Raw genomic sequence first — 16,031 nt, forward strand, 5'->3', positions numbered from 1 at the left:
ATGAATAGGGACTTAGTCTTTTGAATCATATAATCACAATCACATTCCACTGTGTTGACAATACTGTAATTGTGAATAAATATATGTTCTGGACTTAACTGATTTTGTGCATATATATATTAAACCATAAGCATGTAAAATACATGTAATCATAATCACTTCAAAATTCTTAAATTGATAACTATCAGATTGTAATAGGTTTTATTTAGGGCACAAAATCCAACACATGGTCCCCATACTAGTTGAGACAATACTGCTTGTAAGACTCAGTTATTAATTGATTTTAATTAATCAATTATAATTCTAAAATTAGACTATGTCTAGTTTGTGAATTTTCACTAAGCTAAGGCTTAATTGTGAAGAAGAGAGATTCTAGGGTTTATTTGCTAATTAAGAGATTTTATTAAGTCTAATTAATAAATATGTTAAATGGCAAATTTTATTTAATAATTAATTTTAATTATTAAATAATTAGATTTGGCATTTAAGTGGTTAAATTGGAAAAATAGCATTTTTGAGAAAATAAGATGAATAATTGGAAAAATGGCAAAATTGCAAAGTGGGGCCCAATATCCATTGTCGGCCACTTAAGGGGCAATTTACCATTTTATTTTTTCATTGTTTTAATGCCAAATAAATCTAACCTAACCCTAGGTAGTTTCCTATAAATAGGTAGCGATGGCCTCAAAGGAAAAGATTATGCAAACACTTTCCTTCAGTAAAATTTGAGCCAACTCTTCTATACCTATTTTGAAATCCTCTCTCGCTTTCTATCTTCAAAACTGAAAAAGATGCTCGCGGATTGCGTGACACATGGGTGTGTCACCCGTGTTCAGACACGGGATGTCCAAACATGCACGCTCAGGGTGTCTGAAATCACCCTCTACGCACGCGGACTGGCTACAAGCAGCCTCTCTGGCCGAGGTTTCTCGGCTGTGCACTCCCACCAACGCACGCGGATGGTATGCACTGCATACCATCCGCATCAAATCCAATTTTTTAAATTTTCTTCATTTTTTCATACTTTTTCATGGAATTAATTTCGAATTTTTTGTGTAATTTTGGATTTAGATTTTTATTTTTCATATATTAAATCTAATTATCAGAATTAAATTAATTAATATTTTTTAAATTAATTTAAGATATTAGTGAAATTTGAAGCTTGAAAATAGGTAAAAATTTATCTTTTTGCTTAATTAGTTATCTTATTTTTAAATTTAAGGTCAAATATTTAATATTTTAAATTATTTAATTTTTTTTAATAAAATGACCTTATTTGAAATTTAAAATAAGATTATTTTAATCATGAAATTTTAAATTGAAATAAGATATTATTGCTAACTTTTAAATTTTATTATTTTATTTAAATTAAATTGTAAAATTAGAAAAATAATATTTATTTATCATTTTATTTTATTGAACATTTAATTTTATTTTAAATAACATGAAATTTGAAAAGTGGTTAGCATTTTTTTAAATAGATTTTTAGGTTAGTTGAAACCTAATTTTTTCAAATTTATAGGTTTAATTTTAAAAATTTTAATTTAATTTAATTTTTTTTATTCCGAAGAAAAAAAAATTATTTATTTATTTTTTTTCAAAATTAATTAGTTTAAAATTAAATAAATCTTATATCCAACTATTCAACTTGTTACATGTTTGTGTGTTTTATATATTGTTTAATTATTAAACTTTTTTTAAAAAAACCTATTATTGTTTGATCTAAATTGTCATGGTTAACTTGTTGACAGATCCAATGATCTCATTTTAACCCATGGTTCAATTGTCAATAGGTCAAATAAATAATTTGTAACAGGTAAATTTTGCAATTTTCTTTCATCTGTGTATAAACCTAGTAACATGATAGGATCCATCCAAATCAGTGTGCCTGTGTGAGCATATATGTTTACTTTGGGCTTAGATGCATATAGGTAGCCCAATTAATTTTTGTAATTAAAATGGACTAGGTTGCTAAATAAAATGATCACTTTTGATAGATTTTATTTAGGCCCAATTAGTATTTGGGCCTATTCAATTAATAACAATTGTTTAAATTAAGTTTAAATTCCTCTCTTTTGGCCCTTTTGTGAGAGTTAGGAGGCCATAGCAGTGGGTACGACATACTGAACCCAGCCCTCCCTAACATGAACAACCTCAACTGTGAAGGTCCATTTGCCTGATTTGAACAACTGTACTAGGTTAATTAAACTAGTTTAACCTAATAAAATTGATTAGCAACATAATTAATTTCGAAATATATGAAATTAATTTTTCATTTGAATATTTTCAAATTAATTTAAGAAAAACAAACTTAGTTTAATGAAACTTTTTCAAGATAAACTATATGTATTTTTCTTGTATTTAATAAAATAAAGAATTATAACTAATTAGATTCTCCTCATGCTTAATTATTTAATATTTTTTTTTAAGTTGTAAATTAGTTATTTATAACTAATTTTTGAATCAACTTGAATTTGAATATTTTTGAAATTCATAATTAAGTTCAGAGATTCTAGGAAATTAGTTATTGAAAGATTCTTTAAATATTGTTTTAATTTGAAAATTTGTTAATTTTATATCAACTTAAAATAGAATATTTTTCAAATTAAGTGGTTGGTAACTTAATTTGTTATTTAATTAATTTTTTTTTGAAAATAACTTAAGTTGGAAATTTAGTTATTTTAGAACAACTTAAATTAGATAATTTTCAAATATAAAATTTATTATATTTTAATTTATTTATTTATTTTTATAATTTTCTATATTTATATATAATTTTCGAAAATTAAATTAAAGTTGAAAATTAATTTTTGACCAACTTTAAATTAATAATTTTCATTGTTAAAGCATAATTAAAATAAATGATTAAATAAAAATACATCTTTTTCTAAATAATGAGCTTTAATCAAGAGACATTCAATCTCCGTTGTTGGTTCTGCATAGTGTTGGAAATATTTTACCAGGATCTAGATTTACTACCAAGTATGTTTCATTAACATCCTAATATGAATTCTAAAACAATGAAATAAACACGTAAGAGTTTAAGAAAACCTTACATTGGGTGCAGAGGAATATAATGACTCCTTCCATTCAGATCTCTAGCCCTTGATTCCTTTCTGTAGCAGAGCATTATCAAGATCTGAATCTGGATCTCTTTCTCTCCTTCTTTGATGCTGATTTTCCACAGTCTTACATACTATGATTGAGGTACCACTTGATGTGTGTGGGCACTACTCTATCACTCAAGGGAATTTCGAAATTTGAGAGAAGAAAAGAGAGAGAGGGGGCGGCTAGGCTTTTCTGAAGGAAACAATGTGCAAAATCATGAGTTTCCTGAAGCCAATACTTTCTCATTTTGTTATTTTTCATTCCCATTTTCTCAAAAATGCCAATTTTCCAATTTAACCATTTAAATGCCAATTCTAATTGTTTATAACTTAAAAATAATTATTAAATAATATTGCCATTTAATATATTTATTAATTTATAAAGTATCTTAATTAATAAATAAACCTAGAATCTCTTTTCTTTACAATTTCGCCCTTGCTTAGTGAAAATTCATAAAGTAGACATAGTCTAACTTTAGAATTATGATTGATTAATTAAAATCAATTAACTGAGTCTTACAAGAAGTATGGTCTCAACTAGTATGGGGACCATGGGTCTATATAACCGAGCTTCCAATAAGTCGAACCGAATTTACCAAGTAAATTCCCTAACTTATTAATTCCTTATTGAATCCACACTTAGAACTTGGAATTGCACTCTCAGTCATATAGAACGCACTATATGTTCCACGATATAGATACGTCATTAGTTATCTATTGTTATAATCCTAATTTGATCAATGATCCTCTATATAGATGATTTACACTATAAAGGGATTAAATTACCGTTACACCCTACAATGTATTTTATCCTTAAAACACTTAATCCTGTATAAATGATATTTCAGCTAAGTGAAATGAGTACTCCACCATTTATTTCGTTTGGTTAAGCTCGAAGGAAATCAACCTTTACTCTCTATTCACCAGATAGAAGCTATAGATTCCATATTTATATTAGCGCTCCCACTCAATTGCACTACCGTGTCCCCAAAATGTACGTATCACCCTGACCCAAAAGTAGGCTTAACTAACAAATCAAAGAACACGAATAACACTCTTGAGATTGAACCTAATCATATCAGGATTAAGATCATTTGATCTAGGATCAACAGGTGATATTCAATTGAATAGATATTACGGTAAATTTTAATATATCTAATCAAAGTTCAATATCGGTCCCTTTCGATGTATACTCCATACATCCGATACTGGTAAACTTTGCCAATGTCCTGGAAATGACATAACACTTTTCGAAGGTGTAAGAATACCTATCGCTGATTATACCATGTCAGTCTAAATCCAGTGTTCTGACAAATCAGGGAATAAACTTTCTAATATATAATTAAGATTATATTCCACTGTGCTGACAACACTATAATCATTAACAAATTCATATGTTCTGGACTTAAATGGAATTCATACATTATACATATAATCATGAAATAAATCATGTGAACCATGCAACATAAAATGTTATTTCTGATCTTTATTAATAAGTAAATCTGATTATATTGAACTTGGATTAGATATGATAAATTTAGCGTAATATCTATTCAATTCAATATCACCTAGGTTAATCCTAGATCAAATGATCTTAATGCTGACATGGTTAGGTTCGATCTCAAGAGTATTATTCATGTTCTTTGATTTGTTAGTTAAGCATACTTTTTGGTCAGGGTGATACGTACATTTTGGGAACATGGTAGTGCAATTGAATGGGAGTGCTAATCATAGATATGGAATCTATAGCTTCCATCTGGACATAGAACTGAAATGATGATTTCCTTCGAGCTTGGCTAAACAGAGATAAATGGTTGAGTACTCATTTCAGTGATTATGTTAGTTCACTGATATATCATTTATAGGTGGCTAAGTGTTTTAAGGATAAAATACATTGAAGCTTGTAACGGTAAATTAATCCCTATGCAATGTAAATCATCTATAGAGGATCATTGATTATTGGGATTATAACAATGGATAATTAATAGTGTATCTATATCGTGGAACATATAGAGAATTTTATAATACTAAGAATGCAATTTTAAGTTTTATGGTGGATGCAATAAGGAATTAATAAGTTAGTGGATTTACGCCCATGGTCCCCGTACTAGTTGAGACAATACTGCTTGTAAGACTCAGTTAATTGATTTTAATTAATCAATTATAATTCTAAAATTAGACTATATCTATTTTGTGAATTTTCACTAAGCTAGGGCTTAATTGTGAAGAAAAGAGATTCTAGGGTTTATTTGTTAATTAAGAGACTTTATTAAGTCTAATTAATAAATATGTTAAATGGCAAATTTTATTTAATAATTAATTTTAATTATTAAATAATTAGATTTGGCATTTAAGTGGTTAAATTGAAAAGATGGCATTTTTGAGAAAATAAGATGAATAATTGGAAAAATAGAAAAATTGCAAAGTGGGGCCCAATATCCATGGTCGGCCACTTAAGGAGCAATTTGCCATTTTATTTTATATTTTTATTATTTTAATACCAAATAAATCTAACCTAACCCTAGGTGGCTTCCTATAAATAGGTAGTGATGGCCATAAAGGAAAAGATGATGCAAACACTTTCCTTCAGTAAAATTTGAGCCAACTCTTCTATACCTATTTCGAAATCCTCTCTCTCTTTTTCTCTTCAAAATCGAAACCCTAGAGTGATTAGAGTAAGTGCCCACACACATCAAGTGGTACTCAATCATAGTGTGTAAGGTTGTGAAGCTACAGAAACGATACAAGGGTTAGATATCTGAGCGGAAGGAGCCAATATAATTCCGCTGCACCCACTGTAAGGTTTCTGAAACTTTATATGTGTTTATTTCATATCGTTTTAGAAGTTCATGTTTAGGATGTTAAAAACATACCTATTAGTAATTCTAGATCCTGGTAAAATAAATTCCAACATGGACCTCAGGAGGAGGCATTGTAGGAGCACCCTACTGTCTTATACGCTAGATTTCTTCATCTTGTTCATTAATCTTGGCTTACATTTCAGCAAACCTATGTTCCCAATTATGGGCAGCTTGTGGTCGATTAACATCCCCCCGACCGCGTGCCCTACCCCTTAGGCCTCTGCCTTGACCATGAATATTAAGGGGAAACTGAACTCCCTAACAACCACTAGATTTGACCGAATTACCTTAGCTTCTCGCGTTTTGCTTGGTGTCCATTCTATTTGAACAGCCTGCAAAACCATGAGCTAGCCCTGTCAGATTGCCATCAATATTAAATTCTATATACCATTTACTTGAGAAAATAAAACATGCGCCTATTCAGATATCAGGCTACTGACATGCTTCCTATAAAGCTTTTCTTATCACATACTAATAAAGCAAATTACTAAAGCATAAAAAAGCTTACTGAACCATGAGTCGAGCATAACTATGATGATGATTGAACATATCGTGACGATCTTCAGAAGACAGCCTGGCAGCTCTGATATCAAATTGTAACACCCTAGTAATCTAGGCGTGTTATTATGTTCTTAATACTTACTGTGCATTTCGTTAATAATCAGTAGGTTTATTGAAAAGTGTGATTTATTTAAATTTTTCATAATAACTTGGATATACAAATACTTTACGTAAACCCGGATTCCTTTTTAAAATTACAATAATTATACAAAGTACTTAATTACAAAAGTTGTCACCTAGAGACTATCAAAATAAAGTTTGTTGCCCCGAAGATCAAACATGTAACACCCTAACTACCTTAGGCGTATTACGTGATTTTTAAACGTACTGTGCAGCTCGTTGCTAATCAACGAGGTTTATGGAAAAACGTGATTAATTAAAATTTTGCTTTTTAATTAAACTTATAAACCATATTACAAAAGACTCGGGATCCCGATTATAAAATCATTTACAAAAAGGTTTAACTGTTTAACCATTACATAAAAATAAAAGTCGTCTAACGACCAGTTACAAAAATTCAGCCTTGCTGTCCCGAGGATCGTACGCTCCAAGCCTAACCGCCCCGACATGTACAATCTCATAAGCTCGCTCACGGTCCACCAGCTATAGCCTTGCCTTTATCTACACATAAACGTAAACTGTGAGTCGACAGACTCAGTAAGAAAAGCATAATAATACTCATACATAATTCTAACTGCCGTGTCCAACACGATACTGAGTCCCGCTACTGTCATGTCCAACATGGTACTGAGCCACTACTGCCATGTCCAACATGGTACTGAGTTCTGAACGTTCATAGGGACGGTACTATTGACACGTAACAACCTGATCGGTCGAACCGGTCATACTCCGGCTGCTGGTCATACTCCAGCCTGTACCGACGTGTTACTATATCCTCCTTATCGGTCAAACCGGTCATACTCCGGCTGCTGGTCATACTCCAGCCTGTACCGACGGGATACGTCAATAGCACGGAACCACCAACCAAGTGTCAGCCTGATCGGTCAAACCGGTCATACTCCGGCTGCTGGTCATACTCCAGCTTGTACCGACGTGACAGGGTTGGATGGTTCGAAGCCAACATACAACTAATGTAATCTAATAGGCTTCCTACATGCACGCTAAACATGTAATCTACATATGCATACTGTTATACTAATCTTACCTGGATTCCGATTTCAGGTGTGCGGCCAACCCGACTGGAACCGAAGCCGAGCGGCGGACATCGGCTCCTAAACCATAAAAATCACAACGCTATAAGTGACACGCTAAATCACTTCCCGGGGACTAAAACTAGGAACTAAAAGTTTCCCTATCGATAAAAAGCATGGCAATACCCCTAAAAACATAAAAACGAGGAAAACTAGAGTTTCTGAAAATTCCCCAACCGGTAGACCTGTTGCCCAACCGGAATTCCGGTTCTGGAATCTTGGACACCCATCCGGAATTCCGGTTGCACAACCGGAATTCCGGTTCCTCGCAGGAATTTTTCAAAAATTCCTAACTCAACCAAATCAAACCCAATTGGTTCCAAACCTTCCAGACCTGCTCTAAATACCCCAAAGAACAAATCCAAGGCATCAAACTAACCCAGAATTCACAGATACACAAAATGCCATTAAAGCTCAAGCTTTGAGTTCTAAACTCAAACTTGAGCAATTCCCACAAACATGCATTCAAACCTAGTTAATTCTACTCAAATATGCATGAATAAGCCTCTGAAAACTATTAGAAACTACAGCAACAACACAGAAACAGAATCACAATATTTTCCTCCAAAAATCACATTTTTGCATAGAAAACTCAAAGCTTTAAACAATCTATCCAACATGCTTTCAACATAGCTCAATTAACATCAATTAACATGCTTTAAACCACATATATTAACAACAAAATCACAGCAGCAACAACAACTAAAAATCATGCAAGAATCATCATATTTTCAACAAAATTCAAGAGAAAACTAAAGAAGCTAACCTAGCTTGAAGAATGCTTAGCTTTGGATGAGAATCCACTAGAAAATCAAAGCAAAAATCCACCCTTTTTCACCCACATGCACAGCCGAGAGAGAGAGAGGAAAAGAGAGAGAGAGCTTTGAGTGTAATTTTGGAAATTTTCTTTCTTTTTTTCTAAACTTAGTGATTTTTTGCTAAAAAGAGAAATGAAATAAACTACATGCAATATTCATTTCAGCCAAGTAATTATTTAAAATAAACATTTAATCCATTTAATAAATCACATAAGAAAAAACACTAATGGGGCAAAAAGACCATTTTGCCCCTCCACCATAAAATCACATAAATCATACTAAAGGGGTATTTTTGGGAAATTCTAAATTCCCGGCCATTCCCGACATTCCCAATGTCTAAAACCCGTCCCCAAACTGCTAACATACTAAGTTGTGATTTCTACTGAGCCAAACGCCGAGTTCCAAAATACCGGACACCGGAAATGCAAAATATGCAAGCTACTGAATAACATAAATAACAGTATATGAGAATACGTTATCCTTTCTATCCAGGATCTGCACTGGTTGTTCCTCATATGTCATATCTGGCTGAAGCTGAAGACTCTCATAACTGAGTATATGAGAGGGGTCTGAAACGTATTTTCTCAACATCGAGACATGGAATACGTTATGCACTGCTGATAAGGCTGGAGGCAATGCTAACCGATATGCCACTTGACCTATTTTCTCGAGAATCTCGAAAGGTCCTGTAAATCTAGGGCATAACTTGCCTCTTTTCCCGAAACGTTTAATCCCCTTCATCGGAGATACCCGTAAAAACACATGTTCCCCTACTTGGAACTCAACATCTCTGCGTTTCGGATCTGCGTAACTCTTCTGTCTACTCTGTGAGGCAAGCATTCTAGCTTTTATCTTCTCTATCGCCTCATTGGTCCGTTGAACTGACTCTGGACCTAGGTATTTCCTCTCCCCTGTCTCATCCCAGTGGATAGGGGATCTGCATTTCCTACCGTACAACAGTTCATAGGGAGCCATCCCTATCGTACTCTGATAACTGTTGTTGTAAGAAAATTCTATCAACGGTAGATACTTACTCCATGAGCCCTCAAAGTCCATAACACAAGCTCTCAACATATCCTCCAATATCTGAATTGTCCTTTCGGACTGACCATCTGTCTGAGGATGGAATGCTGTACTAAATTTTAGCTTTGTACCCATTGCCCGTTGCAAACTTTGCCAAAATTTGGAGGTGAATTTCGGATCCCTGTCCGAAACTATAGACTTCGGTACCCCGTGAAGTCTTACTATCTCTCTGACGTACCAACTGATCCACTGTGAACGTTGTTCTGACCGGCAGAAAATGAGCAGATTTCGTAAATCGATCCACCACTACCCAGATGGAATCATACAAACCCGTGGTCCTAGGTAACCCGACCACAAAATCCATCGTAATATCCTCCCATTTCCATTCTGGTAGGGTTAGAGGCTGCAACAACCCTGCTGGTCTCTGATGTTCAGCCTTAATCTGCTGACAAGTGAGGCATCTCGATATGAATTCTACCAAATTCTTCTTCATACCGCTCCACCAGAAGTACGGTTTCAAATCTTGGTACATCTTGGTGGTGCCGGGATGTAGAGAATACGAGGTAGAATGAGCCTCCTCAAAGATCTCATTTCTCAGTTCCACGCTGTTCGGAACACAAACCCTGGCTTTATACAAAAGCATTCCACTATCTGACACCGAAAAGTCTTTGGCTTGACCAGCCAATACCTCATCTCGGATCTTCACTAACTCCGGATCTGTCATCTGAGCAACTTTTATTCTTTCCAATAGATCAGATTGCAGCGTCAAGTTGTGAAGCTGACCTACCACAAACTCAATGCTGGATCTAACCATATCCTCAGCTAGCTGAGGTGAGATCTGAATCATATTAGCTACTTGCCCGGGACCCTTTCTGCTCAGGGCATCAGCCACTACATTGGCTTTTCCGGGATGATAGAGGATCTCACAATCATAATCCTTCACTAATTCCAACCAACGCCATTGTCTCATGTTCAAATCTTTCTGAGTAAAGAAATACTTGAGACTTTTATGGTCGGTATAGATCTCACACTTCTCCCCGTAAAGGTAATGCCGCCAAATCTTCAGTGCAAAAACCACTGCGGCCAATTCTAGATCATGAGTCGGGTATCGCTGTTCATAATCCTTTAACTGACGAGAGGCATAAGCGATAACCCGGTCGGCTTGCATCAACACACACCCTAAACCCTGTTTGGATGCGTCACAGTAGACTACGAACTTCTCCTTGTCCGAAGGCAAAGCTAGTACCGGTGCAGTAATCAATCTCTGTTTCAGCTCCTGAAAGCTAGCTTCACATTTATCTGACCAAATAAATCTCTGATTTTTCTTTGTAAGCTCGGTTAGGGGCATTGAGATTTTGGAGAACCCCTCCACGAACCTACGGTAGTACCTAGCTAATCCCAAGAAGCTTCTGATCTCTGTCACTGTCTTCGGTCTTGGCCAGTCCCTGACGGATTCAATCTTCCCGGGATCCACCTTGATCCCATCTTTACTCACAATGTGCCCTAGGAAGGACACCTGAGACAACCAGAACTCACATTTCTTGAACTTGGCGTAAAGCTTATGTTCTCGAAGTCGTTGCAGTACCATCTGAAGATGTAACTCATGCTCCTCTTCTGATTGAGAGTACACGAGGATGTCGTCGATAAACACAATCACACAGATATCGAGGAAGTCCTTGAATACTCTATTCATCAGGTCCATGAATGCTGCAGGAGCATTGGTCAGTCCGAATGACATAACCAGAAACTCGTAATGTCCATACCCAGTGCGGAAAGCCGTCTTTGGAATGTCCTCCTCTCGGATTCTCAACTGATGATAACCCGAACGGAGATCAATCTTAGAAAAGACCGTCTTCCCCTGAAGCTGATCGAACAAGTCATTGATCCTAGGTAATGGATATTTATTCTTCACCGTCAGCTTGTTCAACTCCCTGTAGTCGATGCACATCCTCATAGATCCATCCTTCTTCTTGACGAACAAAACCGGGGCTCCCTAGGGTGACACACTGGGCCGAATGAACCCTATGTCAAGCAACCCTTGGAGCTGAATCTTTAATTCCTTAAGTTCAGCTGGAGCCATCCTATACGGGGCTTTGGAAACCGGTTCCACCCCTGGTGCCAAGTCAATCACGAAATCAATCTCCCGCTGAGGTGGTAACCCTTGAAGTTCTTCGGGAAAAACGTCCATAAATTCCCGAACCACTCTGATGTCCTCTGGCCGAATGGTGTCTGGCCGAGTGGTGTCCACCACCACGGCCAGAAACCCTAAGCACCCGCCGTGCAACAATTCTCTCGCTGACATAGCCGAGATCAACGGGATCCGAGATCCCTGAACTGAACCCACAAATACAAACGGTTCTTCACTTTCCGGTTGGAAGACCACCATCTTCCTTTTATAGTCAATGCTCGCCGAATATTTAGATAGGAAATCCATTCCTAAAATAATATCGAATTCGACTAAGCTCATCTCTATCAGATCAGCGCTTAACTCTCTACCATCTATCCTGATCGGCATAGACCTAATCCGCCTATTGGAGATAACCAATTCTCCGCCAGGTAACAGGGTTCCAAACCCTGATTCATATCTATCAAAGGGTCTACCCAACTTACTAAAGACTCTGGCCGCCACATAAGAATGTGTAGCCCCAAAATCAAATAGCACTGAATATAGCGAGTTGTTAATAGAAAGCTGACCTGTGACTACTGATGGGCTGGCATCTGCATCAGCCTGCGTGATAGCGAACACCCTGGCTGGAGTGGGTATCGCTGGAGCTCTCGGTGCCTCTGATCGGAGCTGGGGACATTCCCCCTTGAAGTGTCCGGGCATGCCACAATGAAAGCATCCCTGACCTTTGCACTCACCCCGATGGTGCCTCTTGCAGCTAGGGCACTCGGGATAGGAGAATCGGGTCTCAGTACCACCAGGACGACTCCCTCTGTTCTGGTTCCCCCGGAACCTCTTGTTCTGACTCGAGCCACTGGAAACAGTGGGTGCCCTCTTCCTCTGATCAATGGCCGAACCACTACTCCCTCTGCTATAGCCTGATGCAGGAGGGGTAGGAGCTCCGCCACTCACCGGAGTACTGGCTGATTCTGACATACACCCCACTGCGCCCTCAGCTCGCAGTGCCTTCTCCACCATTTGAGCATAGGTGGTGCTGTCGTCTGTGGTGATCATCAGGTCATGCCTGATCTTGGGGTTCAACCCGTCCAGATACTTTTCCTTCTTGCTGAAGTCGGTCGGCACAATTCCCGAGGCTAACCTCGCCAACCGATCAAACTGAGTAGTATACTCAGTGACGCTCATGTTCTCCCGCTGGGTCAGGTGAACGAACTCTTTCCTCTTGGCGCTTCTGACCGCCTCATTGTAATACTTTGCGTTAAAGAGTTCCTGGAACCTTTCCCAGGTCATGGTGGTGACGTCATGGATCTGAGACACCATGTCCCACCATACCAATGCGTCCTCCTGGAACTGAAACGTGGCGCACACCACTCTGTCGTTACCGGTGACACCCATGAAATTCAGGATTTTGGTAATCACCGTCAGCCATTGCTCGGCTTTCATTACATCCGGACCTCCCAGGAAAACCGGAGGTGCTTGCTTCCGGAACCGCTCATACAGAGGTTCCAATCTATGGGCCGCCACCACTATCTCGGCCTGGGCAGCAGGGGCAGGTGCCACTGGAACTACGGGCACAGGAACTGCAGGAGCACCCTGCTGTCTCAACCTCTGAATCTCGAGGTCTTGTTCTTTGATCCGGGCTTGCATTTCCGCAAACCGCAACTCCCAGTTCGGGGCTCCCTGATCGGCTGGGGGAGCCTGGGCAGCCTGTGGCGGGTTCTCATCACCCCGGCCACGAGCCCTGCCTCGGGGACCTCTGCCTCGGCCCCTAGCAGGTGGGGGAAACTGAGCTCCCTGACCTTGATTCGACCCTACGGAGTTGCCCTGACTCCTGGTAGTCCGCCTGGCGTCCATCTAGTTAGAACCACCTGCAAAACTAAGAGGTGGCATATCAGGTCGTATTCAAGGAGAGCTTACTAATGCCGCTTAATTTGGAAATTAAAAAAAATGAAACATGCGCCTATTCTACTATCAGGCTACTAACATGCTTCCTAACAGGCTTTTCTTTTTCATAACTGAATAAAATAAACTACTAAAGCAATAAAGGCTTACTGAACCGTGAACCGAGCTAACTGCTGATGATGATTGTACATGTCGTGACGATCTTCGGAAGACAACCTGGCGGCTCTGATACCAAATTGTAACACCCTAACTACCTTAGGCGTATTACGTGATTTTTAAACGTACTGTGCAGCTCGTTGCTAATCAACGAGGTTTATGGAAAAACGTGATTAATTAAAATTTTGCTTTTTAATTAAACTTATAAACCATATTACAAAAGACTCGGGATCCCGATTATAAAATCATTTACAAAAAGGTTTAACTGTTTAACCATTACATAAAAATAAAAGTCGTCTAACGACCAGTTACAAAAATTCAGCCTTGCTGTCCCGAGGATCGTACGCTCCAGGCCTAACCGCCCCGACATGTACAATCTCATAAGCTCGCTCACGGTCCACCAGCTATAGCCTTGCCTTTACCTACACATAAACGTAAACTGTGAGTCGACAGACTCAGTAAGAAAAGCATAATAATACTCATACATAATTCTAACTGCCGTGTCCAACACGATACTGAGTCCCGCTACTGCCATGTCCAACATGGTACTGAGCCACTACTGCCATGTCCAACATGGTACTGAGTTCTGAACGTTCATAGGGACGGTACTATTGACACGTAACAACCTGATCGGTCGAACCGGTCATACTCCGGCTGCTGGTCATACTCCAGCCTGTACCGACGTGTTACTATATCCTCCTGATCGGTCAAACCGGTCATACTCCGGCTGCTGGTCATACTCCAGCCTGTACCGACGGGATGCGTCAATAGCACGGAACCACCAACCAAGTGTCAGCCTGATCGGTCAAACCGGTCATACTCCGGCTGCTGGTCATACTCCAGCCTGTACCGACGTGACAGGGTTGGATGGTTCGAAGCCAACATACAACTAATGTAATCTAATAGGCTTCCTACATGCACGCTAAACATGTAATCTACATATGCATACTGTTATACTTATCTTACCTGGATTCCGATTTCAGGTGTGCCGGTCAACCTGACTGGAACTGAAGCCGAGCGGCGGACATCGGCTCCTAAACCATAAAAATCACAACGCTATAAGTGACACGCTAAATCACTTCCCGGGGACTAAAACTAGGAACTAAAAGTTTCCCTATCGATAAAAAGCATGGCAATACCCCTAAAAACATAAAAACGAGGAAAACTAGGGTTTCTGAAAATTCCCCAACCGGTAGACCGGTTGCCCAACCGGAATTCCGGTTCTGGGAATTACTGGACACCCATCCGGAATTCCGGTTGCACAACCAGAATTCCGGTTCCTTGAAAAATTCCTAACTCAACCAAATCAAACCCAATTGGTTCCAAACCTTCCAGACCTGCTCTAAATACCCCAAAGAACAAATCCAAGGCATCAAACTAACCCAGAATTCACAGATACACAAAATGCCATTAAAGCTCAAGCTTTGAGTTCTAAACTCAAACTTGAGCAATTCCCACAAACATGCATTCAAACCTAGTTAATTCTACTCAAATATGCATGAATAAGCCTCTGAAAACTATTAGAAACTACAGCAACAACACAGAAACAGAATCACAATATTTTCCTTCAAAAATCACATTTTTGCATAGAAAACTCAAAGCTTTAAACAATCTATCCAACATGCTTTCAACATAGCTCAATTAACATCAATTAACATGCTTTAAACCACATATATTAACAACAAAATCACAGCAGCAACAACAACTAAAAATCATGCAAGAATCATCATATTTTCAACAAAATTCAAGAGAAAACTAAAGAAGCTAACCTAGCTTGAAGAATGCTTAGCTTTGGATGAGAATCCACTAAAAAATCAAAGCAAAAATCCACCCTTTTTCACCCACATGCACAGCCGAGAGAGAGAGAGGAAAAGAGAGAGAGCTTTGAGTGTAATTTTGGAAATTTTCTTTCTTTTTTTCTAAACTTAGTGATTTTTTGCTAAAAAGAGAAATGAAATAAACTACATGCAATATTCATTTCAGCCAAGTAATTATTTAAAATAAACATTTAATCCATTTAATAAATCACATAAGACAAAACACTAATGGGGCAAAAAGACCATTTTGCCCCTCCACCATAAAATCACATAAATCATACTAAAGGGGTATTTTTGGGAAATTCTAAATTCCCGGCCATTCCCGACATTCCCAATGTCTAAAACCCGTCCCCAAACTGCTAACATACTAAGTTGTGATTTCTACTGAGCCAAACGCCGAATTCCAAAATACCGGACACCGGAAATGCAAAATATGCAAGCTACTGAATAACA

The sequence above is a fragment of the Cannabis sativa genome, chromosome 9 (assembly GCF_029168945.1).
Source record: "Cannabis sativa cultivar Pink pepper isolate KNU-18-1 chromosome 9, ASM2916894v1, whole genome shotgun sequence".
Lineage (NCBI taxonomy): Eukaryota > Viridiplantae > Streptophyta > Magnoliopsida > Rosales > Cannabaceae > Cannabis > Cannabis sativa.